This window comes from Giraffa tippelskirchi, chromosome 14, assembly GCF_054371585.1.
Source record: "Giraffa tippelskirchi isolate mGirTip1 chromosome 14, T2T-mGirTip1v1.2.pri, whole genome shotgun sequence".
Lineage (NCBI taxonomy): Eukaryota > Metazoa > Chordata > Mammalia > Artiodactyla > Giraffidae > Giraffa > Giraffa tippelskirchi.
In genome coordinates, this window is record NC_137288.1 from 19526699 (window position 1) to 19544409 (window position 17711).

Genomic DNA, 17711 nt, shown 5'->3' on the forward strand with positions numbered 1-17711 from the left:
CCTGCATACTATTAATAATTTAGATTTTTCTTTCTTCCTGCATGTTCTGAGGGACCCTCAGAAAAAGAAATGTCTTCACATTCAATTTGGTAAGAGGGTGGTGTTTACCAGAATTTTCATTGCTAATACTAATCTATGCTCATGAAGTTCACAAAAATGGCTAAAATGGAGACTGAAGGAGATTCTTTAACTCAGGGTATTGTGAAGATGACCAAAATGCTATTGAGATGGACTGAAACCCTACTATAGAATCAGACATACCGATATTTACTTATTTAACCTAGGCAGAACTATAGCTATGTGCACATGTATGAATGTGTGTGTGTGTGTATGTGTGCATGAGTGTATATATGAGTGTGTGTGTGCATGCATGTGTGTGCATTGTGAGAGTGTGTATGAATGTGTGCAAGTATGAGCATGTATGAGTGTGTGTGTGCGTGCATGTGTGTGCGTGCATGTGTGTGCATGTGTGAGTGTGTATGAATGTGTGCATGTATGAGAGAGAGTGTGTATGTGTGTATGAGTGTATATATGAGTGTGTGTGTGCATGCATGTGAGTATATGAATGTGTGCACGTATGAGTGTGTATGTGTGTGTGAGTGTGTGTGCATGTGTGTGCATATGTGTTTAAGATGGATGGCCTCAACTTTAAGGAAACCACTGGTGTGTAGTAAGTGCTCCAAAGAGGTCTGCACCATCATGGTGGCTCTCTTGATAATTTCCAATTCTTTCCAACTACAGAACTAGGGAAAATCATCCATCTTAGTCCAGGACCAGTTGATTTTTCTTCATCATCTTGGCTCCATGCTGTCTATTCATCTTTGCTTTGTCCACAGCAATTATGTTCCTGAATAATTATTTGCTTGTATCAGGGCACTGAGCACCAGTTGGCCTGTAATTGCTTATTCCACGAGAATGAGTCTCCATCTGTGAAGGGAGTGATCTCTCACTGACTTGGGGGAGGGGGCTTTCATTAGGCTATCCTGGCTTTTGTCAGGAGGGTGCTGTGGCTCAGGAAAAGGTTTCTGTTGCACAGAATTTACTGAGGCCTTCGATGCTCTCTGGGAACCATGATCAAACACCCCTTTGCATTGGTAACTGGAATTCACACCTAAGTATTTTTAAATCAGTTAGGCTAGAAATTCATACAATGTTAAAACATGCATTTCTAGGGAATTCCCAGGTGTGCGTGTGTGCTAAGTCACTTCAGCCCTGTCCGACTCTTTGTGACCCTATGGACTGTAACCCACCAGGCTCCTCTGTCCATGGGATTCTCAAGGCAAGAATACTGGAGTGGGGTTGCCGTGCCCTCCTCCAGGGTATCATTTGAACCCAGGAATCAAACCTGCATCTCTTATGTCTCCTGCAATGGCAGGCAGGTTCTTTACTACTAGCACCACATCAGTTCAGTTCAGTCGCTCAGTCATGTCCAACTCTTTGCGACCCCATGAACCGCAGCACACCAGGCCTCCCTGTCCATCACCAACTCCCAGAGTTTACCCAAACTCATGTCCATCAAGTCAGTGATGCCATTCAGCCATCTCATCCTCTGTCGTCCCCCTCTCCTCCTGCCCCCAATCCTTCCCAGCATCAAGGTCTTTTCCAATGAGTCAACTCTTCGCATGAGGTGGCCAAAGTAGTGGAGTTTCAGCTTCATCATCAGTCCTTCCAATGAACACCCAGGATTGATCTCCTTTAGGATGGACTGGTTGGATCTCCCTGCAGTCCAAGGGACTCTCAAGAGTCTTCTCCAACACCACAGTTCAAAAGCGTCAATTCTTTGGCGCTCAGCTTTCTTCACAGTCCAACTCTCACATCCATACATGACCACTGGAAAAACCATAGCCTTGACTAGATGGACTTTCGTTGGCAAAGTAATGCCTCTGCTTTTTAATATGCTGTCTAGATTGGTCATAACTTTCCTTCCAAGGAGTAAGTGTCTTTTAATTTCATGGTTGCAATCACCATCTGCAGTGATTTTGGAGCCCCCCAAAATAAAGTCTGACACTGTTTCCCCATCCATTTGCCATGAAGTGATGGGATCAGATGCCACGATCTTAGTTTTCTGAATGTTGAGTTTTAAGCCACCTTTTTCACTCTCCTCTTTCACTTTCATCAAGAGCCTTTTTTAGTTCCTCTTCACTTTCTACCATAAGGGTGGTGTCATCTGCATATCTGAGGTTATTGATATTTCTCCCGGCAATCTTGATTCCAGCTTGTGTCCCTTCCAGCCCAGCGTTTCTCATGATGTACTCTGCATATAAGTTAAATAAGCAGGATGACAATATACAGCCTTGATGTACTCATTTTCCTATTTGGAACCAGTTTGTTGTTCCATGTCCAGTTCTAACTGTTGCTTCCTGCCCTGCATACCGGTTTCTCAAGAGACAGGTCAGGTGGTCTGGTATTCCCATCTCTTTCAGAATTTTCCACAGTTTATTGTGATCCACACAGTCAAAGGCTTTGGCATAGTCAATAAAGCAGAAATAGATGTTTTTCTGGAACTCTCTTGCTTTTTTGACAATCCATCAGATGTTGGCAATTTGATCTCTGGTTCCTCTGCCTTTTCTAAATACAGCTTGAACATCTGGAAGTTCACGGTTCATGTATTGCTGAAGCCTGGCTTGGAGAATTTTGAGTATTACTTTGCTAGCGTGTGAGATGAATGCAATGGTGTGGTAGTTTGAGCATTCTTTGGCATTGCCTTTCTTTGGGATTGGAATGAAAGATGACCTTTTCCAGTTCTGTGGCCACTGCTGAGTTTTCCAAATTTGCTGGCATATCGAGTGCAGCACTTTCACAGCATCACCTTTGAGGATTTGAAATAGCTCAACTGGAATTCCATCACCTCCACTAGCTTTGTTCATAGTGATGCTTTCTAAGGCCCACTTGACTTCACATTCCAGGATGTCTGGCTCTAGGTGAGTGATCACACCATCGTGATTATCTGGGTCGTGAAGATCTTTTTTGTACAGTTCTTCTGTGTATTCTTGCCACCTCTTCTTAATATCTTCTGCTTCTGTTAGGTCCATACCATTTCTGTGCTTTATTGAGCCCATCTTTGCATGAAATGTTCCCTACCTGGGAAGCCCAATTCCCTGGCGTTGAGTGGTTAAGACTCTGTGCTTTCACTGCAGTGGACTTGGGTTTGGTTGTGGAACTAAGACCCCATAAGCTGTGTGAAGTGAAGTGAAAGTTGTTCAGTTGTGTCCGACTCTTTGTGTACCTATAGACGATATAATCCATGGAATTCTCCAGGCCAGAATACTGGAGTGGGTAGCCTTTCCCTTCTTCAGGGGATCTTCCCAACCCAGGGATCGAACCCAGGTCTCCTGCATTGCAGGCAGATTCTTTACCAGCTGAGCCACAAGGGAAGCCCACAAGCTGTCAGGCATGGCCAAAAATAGTGCATTCCCATTACATAAAGCCATCATGTTTTCAGTCTATTTTGTTACGCCTGTTTATGTGTTTTTCTTTTCTCTGCTTGACTGTAAACGCCTTGCTTGTCCAGGTCTAGCTCAGTCTAGTGCATGGACCATGTTAGAATGCAGGATGTTTTACTGAGTTAGTTTCTAGATGTCCCTTGCTGGTGGATTTTGTCATCATTTACTTGAATGAGGGAAATCACATTAATGAACTTATTTATATTCTCTGTTCATTAATTAAACCAGTAGATTTTGAGCACTGCAATCAAAGACTGTTTGTCTTTCAGAAAATTAGGATTTCCATATTGGTGATTGGGTCCTGAATTGAAGATGGTTTTGAAAAATAGATTTGGTGTTCAGGAAAACCAGGTTAAGAGATGGAAAAAACTTAACTGAAAAGTACTACTGTATATTTCCAAGTCTCCTGTAGATGTGTTATCATAGTTTTGTAATTAAAAAAATAAAAATTAAAAAAGTACTACTGTATAAATTAGTAATATCATCATTATTTTGGGAAGAACTGAGAAACTTGTATGTAATTTTTCTTTACCATCATCAAATTATTTTTGAATAGTAAAAATAGCAATGGATTGAAATATAAAGACATAAGAATGTATTTTTTGTTATCTGATTCCCAACTCGGTTATGAAAATTGGTGGCAAATAGAAATATTATCACTTACTCTTCTGAATTCTTTATAGCATGGTACCATTTGAGGAGTTTGGGTTCCAGAAAGGAAAGAAAGTGCTGCATAGAGACCACTGTGTCTCATCTTATGAAGTAGTTACATTTTCCTTAGATTTGTGGGGAAACAAATGGATTATACCTGGTTTTCTTTCCTTTCTTTAACCCAGGGGCTGAATAAAGAGTAGAGAGACAATCAAATCAGCCTGTTGTTTCTTTATCACTATGATAGCCTTTATACTCCAAGTATGTAATTGTTTCTGTGAGCAGTAAATCCACATCTAGTGGCCCCGAGTCAAGAAAATATCCTGAAAGAGATGGACAAAACAAAACACATTTAATGAAAGTAATAATAATACAAAAGAATGTTCACGCTTCTGAAAAAAACTATCTTATTTTAAAAGTTTCCTCAGGAAATGAATCCTTTAAACATGGAGAGTGGCTGCGTGGATGGTTTCCTTTCCATGGAGGGCGCTGGTCTTCAATTGAAGGCTTCAGGAACGTATTGGCACAGGGGATAATAATAGCCAGCGATCCTGGTGGAGGAGGCCTGGGGACCACAGATGGTCCTGGCTGGCATGGCCGGTTTGTCGGCGATGGTGCAGACCCGGGATGGAGCTCAGGGATGCGTGCCCTCTGACCTCGGTGCCAGCAGCACTGACTGGGCACCTGGGGTCTGGCTCACTTCACTGCGTGTGATGTCCTTCAAGTTCATCCACGTCGTTCCCTGTGGGAGAATTTTCTCCTTTAAGGCTGAAGAATATTTCATTGTATGTCTCTACCTTAACCAGTTAAACACTATTTAAAAATTAGATGCATAAGTTAGCTAAGTTTATAAAATAACAACGAATTGCCTGCGAGGCTTGGGTCCCAGCCGCACTTGGCTTTCCGGTCCCCAGGCTGTGATGTTAGGGGCTCTCTGTGAGGCCCTGAAGGCGGCTGCCGTGAAGCCCACCCCTCACGTGAGGACCAACCAGATTCCTGTTCTGGAAGGTTCCTTCTGTCATAATGACACTCATCTTCCACCACCAAAGAGCAGGATCAAAATCTGAGACTCTCAGTCTAGGTGGACGGACGCTCACCCCTACGGCGTGTCCTCTGGCAGGGACAAGCAAGCCCCCTGGGGAGTCAGCCTTGCTCCTGAGCGTCAAGACTCTGTTCTCCCATCAGGGTGGTTCTGTGGGCCTGAACTGCAGCACGTTTGTCTCCTGGGTTAATTTTAAATACACTAATAATCAGAATCGACTCCCTTCCCCTGACAGGCAGTTGTAGACACAGTCCGCTCCACCGCTGATCTAACTCGAGTTTGCCTTCAGCCAGGATGGAGAGGGTGATGTATCCGACAGAAAGGGAAACAGCTGTGGGTCGCCAAGGTCTGAGTCTAGCACTGCGGGTCAGAACCGGAGGAAGTTCGGGGCGGGCCTCGTGAGTCAGGGCGGGGCGTGCGGGGCGTGGTGGGCGGAGCCTGCGTGACTCCTGCCCCGGGCCGCTCGCGCTGGGTGGTGGCTGCGCCCTCTACTCGCAGGTGTGGAGCTGAGAGCGCCGTCTCCCAGCTCAAACTGGTGACCCGCGCTGCTGCTTTTGATACGGTAATAAGTCAGTGAAATGATTGTGTTTTACATCATTAAGACTCTATTCTAAGGATGGATAATGAGTTTTCCTCCTCCTGGAGTTTACTTATTTTTTTTAAATATGAACTGTGCGAGTCCAAGAATTTGAATTAGCTGAAGATAGTTGTGAATTCTTTATAAGCGGCTTTTCATAAGTAAAATAAAATGAATTTCATAACTCAGCTGGTAATCTTTTCACTTTGTTCAAAATGGCATTTGAATTTGGCAGGAAACGAATGCTGCTATTGCCCAGGTTTCAAGAGAAGATCTTCCTGATTTAGGCTGACTTAAAAGTTCTCTATCGAAGAAATACTCCTCTTTTTATTTCATATAGATAATTTGGAAGGAAGCTAAGCATTCGAAAATATGACAAGACTTTTTTTCCCCCCCAGGTCCTGCCCTAGTATGTTGACAGAAATCATCCTCTGTCAGGTTCTGATCACAGATGTAGATGTTGAACCAGGAAGCGGAAGTCAGGCAGGACATAGCATCATATTAGCTTTATTTCATAGATGTTCAGTTGCTAAGTTGTGTCTGACTCTTTGCGACCCCTTGGACTGCAGCACGCCAGGCTTCCCTGTCCTTCACTATCTCCCAGAGTTTGCTCAAACTCACATCCATTGAGTCGGTGATGCCATCCAACCATCTCATCCTCTGTCGCCCCCTTTTCCTCCTGCCCTCAATCTTTCCCAGCATCAGGGGCTTTCCCAATGAGTTGGCTCTACTCATTTGGTGGCCAAAGCATTGGAGCTTTCATAATGAGGAAGGAAAATTCTGCAAGACTCTCAAATCAGGCCACGTAGCCGGCTCAAACAGAACTGGGTTGGAATCCGGTTTCTTCCAGTCCAGCACTTTTCTCCATATGACCTGATGCCCTCACACATCCTGTCCTTCAGTCAGTACTTTGAAAGGAAACTCTGGTCACTACTTATTGGTTGACACTGTTTATATTTGTTGATGATTCACGGAGCACAATGGAGTGAAAGAGAGCAATCACAACGTTGTTTTATATATTTTTAAGCAGTCAAGACTTTGGCACTAGATTTTTAGATGGATGAAGCTCTATCTTGCTTTAAAGCACAATTCTTTGAACTGCTAAAGCCATTAGACTACCCATTTATTCAGCAAGTCCTTATTGGACACCTGCTATGTGATATTGTATACCTGGGGACACCAGCTTGTTGGTTTGCCAAGAAATCCATGTGATCCATGTGGAGGTGGGTTATGGACCATCCCTGTAACAGTCTGTGTAACCGCCTCCTTTCTCAGAAAGGCAGCTGGGTGCTCATTGCTGAAGGCAAACTCCAAATGTCCTTTGTCCGGCAAACCCCTCAAGTTAACTAAATACAAATGTCACTTCTATGGTTTCAATCAAACCTCAAATGCTGTGCCAGAAATTAGTATGCTGAAGCTCCAGATGACCAGCATTATGAAAAGCACTTATGCGTTCTCTGGACCGTGACTACGTGTTTAATATCCAATTAAAGAATGGGGACTTTTGCTGGTAATGATAAGAGACAAACAAAGCTGTAATTACCCAGAGAGACAAGGGTGATGCATGACATCAAAGCACAAAATTAAACACTGAGTGGACTTTTCATACCTCTACTGAATTACTCCTAGAATCATATTTTGGTTTTTGGTGATTCTATAATTATATATTCACAATGTACACTTGTCCATAAAAATTGTACCTTTAATGTATGCAATATTTCCAAGACATGTATTTTTTCAGGAACCATTTGCACAGTCTAGTTCAAGAATTGATTTACTGTGCAATCAGAAATGAAGTTTTCAAATTAGATTGAGACCAGGTTCTGCGTCTGGGCAACAGGAATTAGGGACGGTACCAGATCTTCACCTCGTGTCTTTGGTTGCCCTTCAGAATCCTGAAAGTTTCAGAGTTAGCATCAGCATACCTGTGAGCAGCATCTGTGAAAGCGATGGAGTTTTGAACACTTGGCTGTCTTTCCCTCTTAGGACACATAGGTTGTTGGCACACCAATGATCACTTTCCATGCTCCCCACTCCCCAGCACCCTTGAGAGCCACAACTGCCCTACATTGTGGGGTCACGTGGGTGGATGAGGATCAGGGTGGGTCTTTCAGAGTCTTCGGGGCCATTTCTCAGCTTGTGATGCATCAGAGCATCAGAGGAAGAGCTACATTCTGCTCAGCAGGTCAAATGTTATTGGCATTTGTATCAATGGTATGTATTTCCATGTCGCAATATATTTTAAGAACCACCCCCCCTTCCCTGATGGCTCAGTTGGTAAAGAATCCGCCTGCAATGCGGGAGACCTGGGTTCGATCCCTGGGTTGGGAAGATCCCTGAAGAGGGGAAAGGCTACCCACTCCAGTATTCTGGCCTGGAGAATTCCATGGACTGTACAGTTCATGGGGTCACAAAGAGTTGAACACGACTGAGTGACTTGCACTTTCACTTTTTCAAAAATGAATTTATTTATTTAGTTTTGGTTGCGCCGAGTCTTCGTTGCGGTGCGTGGGCTTCTCGTCATGGTATCTTCTCTCTTGGAGCACAGGCTCTGGGTGCTTGGTCTTTGGTAGTTACAGCTTGCGGGCTCTAGAGCACAGGTTTAATAGTTGTGGCCCCTGGACTTAGTTGCTCTGCAGTGTGTGGGATCTCTCTGGATCAGGGACCGAACCCGTGTCCCCTGCATTGGCAGGCATATTCTTATCCACTGCGTCACCTGGGCAATCCAGGAACCCCTTTTAATTAACCTGCTGCCCTTCAGCGTGCCAACACTGTTCCGCCAATCCATCACGGGGGAACTTTTGATGGTTTCCTTCAAGAATCCCATCTGGGAGTCTTACCCTCTCCCTCTATGCTCTTGGTATTCTGTGAAATGCAACAGAGAGGAGAGGCACTCGCTAGTGCTAGCGAGCGTGACCTGAACTCCTAGGCACTGGCACCCCACTCCCGTACTCTTGCCTGGAAAATCCCATGGACGGAGGAGCCTGGTGGGCTGCAGTCCATGGGGTCGCAAAGAGTCGGACATGACTGAGCGACTTCACTTTCACTTTTCCCTTTCATGCATTGGAGAACGAAATGGCAACCCACTCCAGCGTTCTTGCCTGGAGAATCCCAGGGACGGCGGAGCCTGGTGGGCTGCCATCTATGTCGCACAGAGTTGGACACGACTGAAGCAACTTAGCAGCAGCAGCAACAGAACTTTGTATTCATCTTGAGCTCCTGTCTTCTGGGTGCTTTTTTGTAACACACGTATGCGGTTTCCTCCACTGAAGATTCATTGACCTGAACGTTATATCAATTTCAGGTGTCCAACATGATGAGCTGATATCTGTGTGTATTGTGAAGTGATCACCACACTACTTGTAGTATAACATCCATCGCACACAGAGTTACACATTTTTTTCTTGTGATGGAAAATTTCAAGATCCACTCTTTTAGTAACTTTCAAATATACAATATTGTTAACTGTAGTCACCATGCTGTACATTACATCTGCAGGACTTTTGTTTTATGACTGGACGTTTGTACCTTTTCACTTTTTTCACCCATTTCACCTCCCCTACCACCTCCCCCCAACCCACATCAACCACCTGTCTGTCTTCAGCTCATTATTTTTTGAGGCTAGAGATGAGAATCTTTCACTCCTTTGTATCACCTACGCTGCATAGCATAGTAATTTGCACATAGAAAGTACACAGTAAATATCTCTTGACTCTATAATATTTGTAAAGTACACTTGTAAGTCCAGGAGTGTGCTTCTGTTTAGTCTTATAATGTCAAGGCTAACTTTCTAATGTAAGGACACTTTTTTGATTACAGCCCTGAGCACGTAGAGGTTAATTCACTGGGTCTTGTTTCTAGGAATAAAGTAAGACATGCCGACTGAGTTTCAAGTAACTGTGATTCTCATCAAGGAATTCTTGAAGAGTTCTGAGATCAGACACGTAAGTAGAACCACAAAGCACACATCAGATGATTGACTTTCTCTTACTGTAAAGAGTTTTGGACTCTAGAAGCTTCATAGAACTGCTTGCTGCGTTTTTGAGGCAGACCGTCTCTGACCTTGTTCTGTAAAGACACACTGTGATGCTGGTTTAAAATCAATGAGGGGACAATGGTGGATGTGTTTCAGGAACCCTGAAAAGTGCAAGATACTTTCCTATGCATCTTCAGTCAGTGAGCACCTACCATTGATTTGTTGCAAGTTTATTTATGGAGAACACATGCTGAGACTTAGTACTGTTTTGTCAAAACCTTGTGTGGCATCTCCCCGCTTGGGCCCGGGCACGGTGACTTCACTTTCAACCATGGTACGTGGTCCATGGCCTGATGTGCAGTCACGACCCAGCCACACACTTGAGCCCTGGCAGAGCACCTGGAGCTGTGATGCACTGGCAGGTACTCAGCAAATTTAATGTGCTTTACCAACAGTGGGTACTCTTCCCATGACAAAACAAACTTAACTGCACCAAGATTTCCGACGCAAAAATATTTCTAACAGCTTTTTTCTTTCCCTTTCCTTCAGTTTTTACTTTATCTCCTGGTGTCAGGTTTATTCAGTTCCAGAATATATATATATGTTTCTTTTTTTGTTTGTTGTTTGAAGTATATATATATTTTCCAGCTGTTTTCTACACACTGTTGGTAGGTGTGTGGCCTGAAGTCCAAGGACTGCTGGGCCTACATTGTAATTCTGCTGTGTACTAGTCATATGACCTTGAGCTCAGCATTCAGCCTCTGTGGGTTTCCAACCTTGTAAAATCAGAACAATTATATAATAATATTCACTCTGATATCATCTGATAAACAATGACACTATTACATGATAGATGATTGTAGATCCTTTTGAAATCTTTAAGGAGTGATGCAAAAAGGTATTTGTTTCTATTTGCTTTCCTTCCGTATTATATGCCTTTTGAATATTTTTGAGGTTGATTTTTTTTGTTTACTTCTTTCAGTCTTTCCCTGGGAAAGCCCTTTGCTCACCTCTTTGATACATCTCGATGCATTTGTGGCTTTGATCTACTTACTACCTATAATTCACAGTCTTCCTCCTCTTCCTTTTCCAGCCTCTCCTCCTCCGTCATCCCACCCTGTTGCTTTCTCACCGCTCCAGACTGTTGCCTTCCTCTTTCCCATCACAATATTTTCTTCTCTCATCCTCCTGTTTCCTTCTTCTCTCAGCTTCTGTTCTGCAAGTGCCAGAAATACCTCAAATTCTAAATCAATTCATCGTCCTCCATGGACGCATTCATCTGTGCGTTCCTGAAGCTTCGGTCCCTGTGCGTGTCCCCGGCAGCAGCTCATCTGCTCACAGGCGTGAGTGGTCCCTCCATGCCAGGGTCGCCTAGACACGTCCACAGCCTAGGGTCACCCCCTCAGCCTCTCTCTGGGAATGGCTCACCAGCACCTCCAGCTCCTCACACCCTAGCTGACCTCTGCTGCTGGTTTTCCAAGGCCACTGCCAAAGCCCGCCTCCTTAGGGTACCTCCTCCCTTCCTGTCCCCTGGACGGACACAATCCCTCAGCCACTCCCAGAGGTTTGCTCGCTGCCCCCAGGCTCCCGGCCACCACTTCTGCTCAGACCCTCCCCACCTCTTGACTCGACAACAGCTGTGGGCTTTCTGGTCCCTGGAACTGCTTCAGTGTCAGGCCTCCTCCGGGGCTCCTGCCAGAGCCTCCGTCACCAAACCCCGTATCTGCTCATCTCCACCCCCGTGGAGAACCTACAAGAGCATCCAACTTCCTGGAGCAGAGATCCATAGTCAGGGCCCCTCAGCTCCGCAGGCTTGAGGAGGGGAGGGAGTGAGGTTGCATGAGTGTCTGGCCATTTTCCCAGGGATAGGGACCAGAGCTTCCTATCAGATCATCAGAGCACTCTGATGTCCCCCAAAGATTGTCCCCCTCCAGCGCCTCACCAGGGACTGGAGGGGCTTCCTCTCCCGGTCCCCGATACACCCCAGTCTCATTTTTTGCCCCACCTCACAGTCAGTGTTTCCAGCACATGCTTTTTTCATTTGCCTCGTATGCGTGTTCTGTCCATTTAGAGAAATCCTTGCCCTTGAATAAGTTTCATTTGTCCTGTAAGTTGTCCTTGAATAAGTCTCACCTGTTCTGTAAGGATCAACTCTGAGAGTTCCTCTGGGAAGACCTCACCTGAGCCTCCAGACTTGGGAACCTGTGGTTCCTGCCCCTCCCAGCCATGTTCCCTCCCCACCCTGCTCACCTGTTCACACCTCTGAGTGCATCACATGCTGGCCTGGGTGTTTGCCTGGCGGGGAGACCTTGACACGGGGGCATGTTCTGTGTCCTGCTTTCTCAGGGTCCAGCACAGGGTGGGAGCCTGGACGTGTTCTCAGCGTGAGAAGCTCCGTGTCCTGGGACTGAGCCCTCCTCATGATGCAGTGAGCTTTGGGGACAGCGGAGGATCCCACGAGGGTGCTGGGTGCTCGGGGAGCCCGCGACTGGCTTTGTCTCTGGTGAGGTTTGGTCTGAGGGCTCTTTTCCAGGAGATGGTCCTGGTTGCAGAGATGTGCCTGCAGAAGTCTTCAGGATTATAGCGGATCACTGAGCTCGTGTAATTGCTGCCCGTGACCCCCCTACACACGCCTGCACACACACACACACACACACACACACACACACACACACCAGCCCGTGACCCCCCTACACACGCCTACACACACACACACACACACACACCTGCCCGTGACCCCCCTACACACGCCTACACACACACACACACACACACACACACACACACACACACACACACACACACACACACACACACACACACACACACACACACACCCAGGCTGTGGAGAAGTGCTCTGTGGCAGGCACAGGGGTTGCCATCTCTGCACTAACTGCCCGCTCCTCCTGGCCTTGGCAGAGGGAGAGCGATCAGCCCAAGGGTTCCATCTACCCCGGGGGAGGTGACCCTGGGCCACAGGGAAGCCTGCTGGGCGGGGTAGGGGGGTGCTGCAGTCTGCCCCTCCTCCACGGTGCAGGAACCCACCCCCCACCATGGGGGCCCCTGTGGACTTGCTCTCATCACTGGGCAGGGTAAGTGTGTTTGTGTGCCTGTGTGTGTCTGGGGGTGTTCACACCCGCAGAGAGCAAGCTTCACGGTGTGGCACCACATAGCAACAGCCTTTGCGGCCTGCAGAGCACTCAGATTCCAAGGTTTCTCAGTGACGCTCTCAACTCTCCTCTGCCCTGAGCTGGGATAATTGCCATCGCTTTACCCGAGGGTACAATAGAGACCGGGGGAGACTGTGACTTGCCCTAGGTCGTACGGCTTCCGAGTGAGCCGGTGGGATCTGAATTTGTGGCTTCTGGCTCTCCACCTGTCAAGAAGGGCTTGTCTGTGGCACCCTGTGAATTGTTCAAGAACAGCCTGCTGCTGCACGTCACAGTCAGAGTCCCCAGAGAGGCAGGCGGGCTTCGGGGGCTCTACGCTGGCTGGCAAACCGTGGCGTTCTCGAGTGGGTGTTGAAACGGTTAGCTCTCAAGTAATATTCAAATGTGCCTCAGTATTGAGCCAGAGGGGCTCAGTTAGAATGGAGTAGAAAAATTAGCAGGTGAGATAGTTTATTCTGTAAAGTCCTAGGGTCAATACCCTCACATATGATATTGATAGGTCTGTCTGATGCGAAGAGCTGACTCCTTGAAAAAGACCCTGATGATGGGAAAGATTGAGGGCAGAAGGAGAAGGGGGCGACAGAGGATGAGATGGTTGGATGGAATCATTGACTCGACATAAGTTTGAACAGACCCTAGGAGATAGTGAAGGACAGGGAAGCCTGGCATGCTCCAGTCCATGGGGTCACAAAGAGTCAGGCTGAACAATAACAACAGCAAGGTCTGGTTTGGATATATCCTCAACTTTATTTCACATCGGATTCTAGTCCAATTATGACATGATCTTTCTGTATCTTTTTCTAGGCAATTAATGACTCCCTGAGAGTTCCCCTCAAATGGATGATTGCCATCTGTCTGCTTGCAGTAGACCATTCTCATGCATTCTGATTTATTTTCAGAATCATTAGCAGTTCTTCTGTCCTCTGACTAAGGTTGCATGAGTCTAATGTTTGGTTGGGTGACTTTTCTGCATTGCCGTCTTTGATAGGAAACCAGGGAAAGTTTCCTTTATTTCTGTGCATTCGCAGAGCTGACCCTAAGACAAGCTGCAGTGAAAGGAGATCTGAGCTCATGGAGGTAGCAATTCTAAGAGAAAATAAGAAGAACGTTCTTTCAAGGCTATCTGTAATCACCACTACGCCTGAAAAAAGACTGTGTTTTCTGAACAGCATTAAATTCTGACAGCTGCAAAAGTCACACACATTTATTCTTGCTTCACATCAAGATTTAGTGGACAGGTTTACTGCAGCCATCATGTTGAGATGATAAAGTAAGAAAGGAGAAAAAAGGAAAACATGCTCCCTACTCTTATAGCTTGAAAGGTAGTGGCTTAAGAGATGCGTGTATCCCACTTACGTTTTACACTGTCCATGGAAAAAGCAGCACCTCCTCCAGTTGTACTTGTGTTGTCATGGTGATGCCATGAGTGTCTCTTTTCCTCTTGTGTCTGTAGGTCTATCTGCCGGTACGTACAGGGACCGCTGAGGCCTGCTAGGACCATTGCTCCAGGAGCTACAGCTCTCAAGGGATGTGTACTCAAGGTATTTCTCCCTTGGCTATGTTGTCAGTCATCTAGCGGTGGACTTTGACACCAGAGAATTTAGCTCCAGGCTTTAGCAAAAGGGAGCCGATGTGGATTTTGCATCATTGGTCTCTTGGAAAAGCCAGAGGCTACTGTCTGCCTGGGGAAGCCTCGAGCAAGCATTTTCTTTTGATGGGACACTGAAGGGCTTAAGTTGTTTCCTGCGGGTGGCATGCAAAGTGCCCAGTGGGGTTTTGGAATCTTTTAATTTGGGGCCCGTGAGGAGCTAAGAATGGTTGCAATGTAATTACTTGCACGGTTGTGTTCAACCCTTTGCGTCTCCATCGGCTGTAATCAGCCAGGCTCCTCTGTCCATGGAATTCTCTTGGCAAGAATACTAGAGTGGGTAGCCATTCCCTTCTCCAGGGGATCTTCCCAACTCAGGGATCAAACCTGGATCTCCTGCATTGCAGGCAGATTCTTAACCGTCTGAGCCACCAGAGAAGCTCTAAGAATGGTTACTTGCTTTCAAAAATGTTCTTTTGGAAAACTCTTCAGCCATTGCTGTTCTCACGAGATGTCCAGCAGGCTTCCCCCCCCCCCCAGTAATGGTGACTTTTCACTTAATACTGAATTGGACCTGCCATTATTAATATTTTGGAATTATAAGAATTTTTAATGGTTATAAGTATAAATTCCAAAAGAAACATGATGAGCTAGCTGCCTACTGTAAAAAAAAAAAAAAAAAGTGAGAATGATATTATTTTCTGCAAGCACAACCAAAAGGAATGAAAGAATATTAAACCCACTGGATGTTTGACAGACCTCATTCTTCACACTCCACATAACCACTCACTGTAGATTTCACAGCTGCTGTTCATATTGACAAGAGTTAGTGAAACTTGCATTATTCCTGAATCTCAGTCTTTCAACCTGCATCAAAATAGTTAAGTCTAAATCACCCTTGGCCACATGACCCAAGGAGGGGGAAGCCTTTTATCTCATAGATTTCTATTTAAAAAGTTCCTCATAAAAATGCAAAAAAAAAAAAAAAAAAGGAGAGAGAGACATGCTTCTGTCAGGGCTTTCGGCAAAAACCTGTGGCAGTTGGGAGAACCAAGTGAAGCCGAATTTAATGTCCCTTTAAAACGTTTGAAACTTTTATTCATGAAAGAAAAATGCCTTTGCTTAAAGATAGTTTGAGGCGATCAACAACAATATGGACAAAACTGTGAATTTAAAGCAGGTTTTAAAGAGACTATGCTTTCCACAGGCAAGTTTGACAGCATCTTGCAAGAACCCCCAAGAGTTCAATTTAAAATGTACAAAAGCATGCTGGGTTCCAAGTTCCTGAATTCAGCCAGTGGGGATAGTTGATCTTAAGGGTGGAGATGTAAGTAGGGAATAACAGCCGTCCTGGGGTGGGGCTGAAACTTCTCCGTGGGGCACAGGGGAGTCAGCCTTGTCCACCCACAGACCCTAGAAGGGAGGCGGAAAACCCAGGGGAGCATGGGGGCAGCCTGTCACGTTGTGGGGCATGGGGTGGGGCAAGAATGGCAAGACTTGGGATTCTAAAATACGACACCCAGGGTGCGAACTTCCGTGACTATGAGAAAAGGCACAGAGTAGACAGAGAATGATCGAACCAAGGCCTGAGAAGAGAAGGAAGGGTCTCCGTTTCAAAGCAGTGGGGAGAAGCTGTCCGGCTCCATCCAGTTCAGAGCATGAGTGAGGAGCTGTCCAGCAAGACCACATGTGCTCAGACACTCAACAAGCCAATGGTATAAATCCAAGACACAGACTTTTGGCACTTCAGATTTGCAAAAAGAAGACATTTGTGCTCTGCTTTAACTTACTTCTTGAAGAACCAGCCGGAGAAGGGGCCAGCCCTCCCAGAACAACCCAACGGTGATCCCACCTATTTGGAAACAAAACAACGCAAGACATATTTTAGTGAATTATCCCAAACCATGACTTGCAGAGTTCAAATTGCAGGGTCTCTTCAATAAGAGCAATTTGTCTCTTATTCTGATGAGTTTGCAAGAAATTGTATGGGTGTTTAGCAATTTTTTTTGGTGCTCATTCGCTCAGTCATGTCTGACTCTTTGCGACCCCATGGACTGCAGCCCGCCAGGCCCCTCTGTCCATGAGATTTTCTAGACAAGAATACTGGAGTGGGTTGCCGTTTCCTTTTCCAGATTCCTTTGGTAGTAGGTTTCAATAGTGTATGAGAAATGATGTCAATGAACAGCTCAGAGACACAAGACAATAGTGGTAATATATTTACAACAAGTACCTCTAATACGGTTGAAATTTCTGAGAGGCTACTCACAAACTCCAGTTGCTAAATTCAGAAGTCCCTTGTTAGTCCATATTCTACCCAGCATCTGAGAGGTGTTGGATATTGTTGCATATTAAATACAGGTGTCCTTCAGTATTTAGCCTCTGACTCTCTTTTCACTCTCCCTTGGTGACTGAGTCCCTTTGAAGACATCAGTTTTTCCAACTTTTGTCTCTACACCTCCCCAAATATCTGTACTTCTAGTTCTGCTCTTCATGCTAAGATTTGACCAAGTCTTCAGTCACTTGTTAGCATGGACTTGTTGCAAATGTAACCATCTAGAGAAAGTGCCCAAAGAGGTGCTGTATTTGGAGTGTAAGAAGGAGCTGGTTAAGCAAAGAGGTGTGGGGACAGCAAAGCTGGTTGAAGGATGCACATGTGAAAACTTGGGGGCCAGAGCTGGTGCCCTGCATAGTGCCTGGAGCGTGTTGTGGGGGGGAGGTTCTGCAGGCAGAAAGGGGGCACAGTCTAGAGGTCAGTGGGGATTTACTGACACAATCCTGCAAAACCCTTGTAAGGGCCTGAGGTTTTGTCATGAGATTGTAGGGAACTGTTGCAGAATTTTAATGAGCGTTATGATGTGTGTAGGTTTGCTTTTTAGAAGAATTACTTTGGTGACAGAGAGGAAAATGAACTGAAAGGGGTTCATTAGAACCAGTTACAAGGTACCTCAGGATCCAGGTAAGCGATGCTGCAAAGCCCAAGCTGAGATGCTGGCAGAATAGGTTAAAGGTAGCAATTTAGAGTGGTGTTTAGGAAAGTGAATTGGAAGGGATTTATCATCAAATGGATGGCAAGTGAGATGGAAAGGTCTAGTGTGACCATCAGAATTCAGATTTCGGAAATTGAGAGGACGGTTACACTTTTCATCAAGAAAAGGAAAATATAATGGAAGTGGGTACTGAGGAAGAGAGGATAAGTACAGCTCCTCAGTGACATTCGCTGTCTCTCTCACTCTCTCTCTAGTGTGATGTCTCGGAAGGAATCTC

The 17711-nt window shown here is 45.7% G+C and overlaps 1 long non-coding RNA gene across 1 annotated transcript in view; it reads left to right on the top strand.

The window, feature by feature from the left end:
• LOC145534719 (uncharacterized) overlaps positions 1 to 17711 on the top strand; it is a 67315-nt gene that overhangs the window by 20450 nt on the left and 29154 nt on the right. Inside the window, exons 2-4 of the long non-coding RNA XR_014074900.1 lie at positions 9575 to 9657; positions 12036 to 12192; positions 14313 to 14400. This is a non-coding gene — a long non-coding RNA (uncharacterized LOC145534719). The remainder of the gene's footprint in view (positions 1 to 9574; positions 9658 to 12035; positions 12193 to 14312; positions 14401 to 17711) is intronic.